Source organism: Coregonus lavaretus, assembly GCF_964263955.1.
Source record: "Coregonus lavaretus genome assembly, contig: HAP1_SCAFFOLD_724, whole genome shotgun sequence".
Classification (NCBI taxonomy): Eukaryota; Metazoa; Chordata; class Actinopteri; order Salmoniformes; family Salmonidae; genus Coregonus; species Coregonus lavaretus.
In genome coordinates, this window is record NW_028162782.1 from 57303 (window position 1) to 60000 (window position 2698).

The window sequence follows — 2698 nt, forward strand, 5'->3', positions numbered from 1 at the left end:
TTTATTTTTGTTGTTTTCATAATCCATAGGCTAATTCTTTTTTCCATTTTCATAGTCCTGAATCAATATTAAACTAACACAACATTCCCTCCCTGTGTGTGTTTGTGTGTGTGTGTGTGTGTGTGTGTGTGTGTGTGTGTGTGTGTGTATGTGTGTGCACTCCCTGAATGAGGAAATGTAATCTCATGTTTTGTCCACAGAAACCAACAGGAGAGATCAGAGTCAGAGATTCTCAGTGGTCAGTCTTCCCAGAGTCATCAAACAGACCTGGCCTCCATATTCAGTGTATGTGGTCCTGTTATTTACATTTTTTTTTTTTTACCTCAAGTAAAGTTGTTTTGTCAATCATTCATTCATGTGTTTATGAGAAAGCATTTAGTCTCTTGCTTAACTTATTTACTTGATTTATTTCAGTTGCTTGAAGAGAATATTATGACATTTGTGAAGAACGAGCTGAAGATGTTCAAGAGGATTCTTAGTCCAGAACTCCCAGAAGGCTTTGAGAGTCAGAAGCAGGATAAGGAAGTGGTGGATGCTGAAGATGAGAAGCAGGAGAGCAGTGCCAGAGAGGGGGCTCTGAAGATCACACTGCACGTCCTGAGGAAAATGAACCAGAAGGAGCTTGCTGACACACTGGAGAAAAGTAAGAGCTGTCTGCCTCATGTTGAATGCTGTTTTATAACAAACATTTAAAAACTGTAGCTAAAGTACAGCTAAAGTAGCTGTGTAACTCAATGATATTGTAGCAGCCTTAACACAACACATAGTGACCTCATCAAGTAGCAGCAGGGATGTGTTGTGTGGATTCATTTAGACAGAGGAGAGAGAGAGAGAGAGACAACATTATTAATGCCATCAATAATACCAATAATGATATAAATCAGTCACACCAGTGTGTAATGAATTATGAAAATATTTACAGATTTATACAGACAAGAGAATAAATGATTATAATTTAAACTTTATAAGACAGTCTTAGAATACTGTAGGCATTATAACAGATGTAATATTAGTATCCTCTGTGTTATTTCTAGATTCAGATGAGCGTGCTGTGATTCTTCAACGTGAACTCAAATCTAATCTAAAGAAGAAGTTTCAATGTGTATTTGAGGGGATCGCTAAACAAGGAAACCCAACACTTCTCAATAAGATCTACACAGAGCTCTACATCACAGAGGGTGGAATCGGAGAGGTCAATATTGAACATGAGCTGAGACAGATTGAGACAACAACCAGGAAACAAGCAAGACCAGAGACTGCAGTCAAATGTAACGACATCTTCAAACCCTTAACTGGACAAGACAAACTTATCAGAACTGTGCTGACAAAGGGAGTCGCTGGCATTGGAAAAACAGTCTCTGTGCAGAAGTTCATTCTGGACTGGGCTGAAGGAAAAGCAAATCAGGATGTCCAATTTGTATTTTCATTCCCTTTTCGGGAGCTGAATTTGATGAAAAAGGACAAACACACTTTCATTGAACTTCTCAGTCACTTCTCAATGGAAACCAAAGAATCAAGAATCTCCAACTACGACAAGTACAAAGTTCTGTTAATCTTTGATGGTCTGGATGAGTGCCGACTGCCCCTAGACTTCCAGAAGAACAAGATCTGTTGTGACGTCACAGAGTCAACCTCAGTGGATGTTCTGCTGACAAATCTCATCAAGGGAAATCTGCTTCCCTCTGCTCTCCTCTGGATAACTACCCGACCTGCAGCAGCCAATAAGATCCCTTCATGGTGTTTTGACCAGGTGACAGAGGTACGAGGGTTCAATGACCCACAGAAGGAGGAGTACTTCAGGAAGAGATTCAGTGATGAGGACCTGGCCAGCAGAATCATCTCACACATAAAGACATCAAGGAGCCTCCACATCATGTGCCATATTCCAGTCTTCTGTTGGATTTCTGCAATAGTCCTTGAACACATGTTGAGTACAGACCAGAGAGAAGAGATGCCCAAGACTCTGACTGAGATGTTCATACACCTTGTGGTGTTTCATACCAAACAGAAGAATGAAAAGTATCTTGGGAAAGAAGAGACAGTTCCACACTGGAATAAAGAGAGCATTCTGTCACTGGGAAAACTGGCTTTTCAACAGCTTATGAAGGGCAATCTGATTTTCTATGAAGAAGACCTGAAAGAGGCTGGCATTGATGTCAATGAAGCCTCAGTGTACTCAGGATTGTGCACACAGCTCTTTAAACAGGAATGTGGGCTGTACCAGGACAAGGTGTACTGCTTCGTGCATCTGAGCATTCAGGAGTTTCTGGCTGCTGTATATGTGTTCCTCTCATTCATCAACAACAATGAGAATCTAATGGCCGAACCTCAATCAACGTCCAGCAACTTTTCTGTGAGGATCAGACAGAAGCGTAAAGTTACTGTCTACAAGAGTGCTGTGGATAAAGCCTTACAAAGTGAGACAGGAAACCTGGACCTGTTCCTCCGCTTCCTTCTGGGCCTCTCACTGGAGTCCAATCAGAAGCACTTACGAGGTCTGCTGACAAAGACAAGAAGCAGCTCACAGAGCCATGAAGAAACAGTCAAGTACATCAAGGAGAAGATCAGGGAGAATCCCTCTCCAGAGAGGTGCATCAATCTGTTCCACTGAATGAATGAACTGAATGACCATTCTCTAGTGGAGGAGATCCAAAGCTACCTGAGATCAGGAAGTCTCTCAGAAGAAGAGAATGGTCAC

The 2698-nt window shown here is 41.6% G+C and overlaps 1 pseudogene across 1 annotated transcript in view; it reads left to right on the plus strand.

Annotated features, from left to right (window-relative positions):
- Nucleotides 1-1040: 1040 nt before the first annotated feature.
- LOC311118846 (NLR family CARD domain-containing protein 3-like) overlaps nucleotides 1041-2698 on the plus strand; it is a 1807-nt pseudogene continuing 149 nt past the window's right edge. Inside the window, exon 1 of the transcript in view lies at nucleotides 1041-2698. This exon is cut by the window's right edge and continues 149 nt beyond it. The product of the transcript in view is annotated as an NLR family CARD domain-containing protein 3-like (transcript).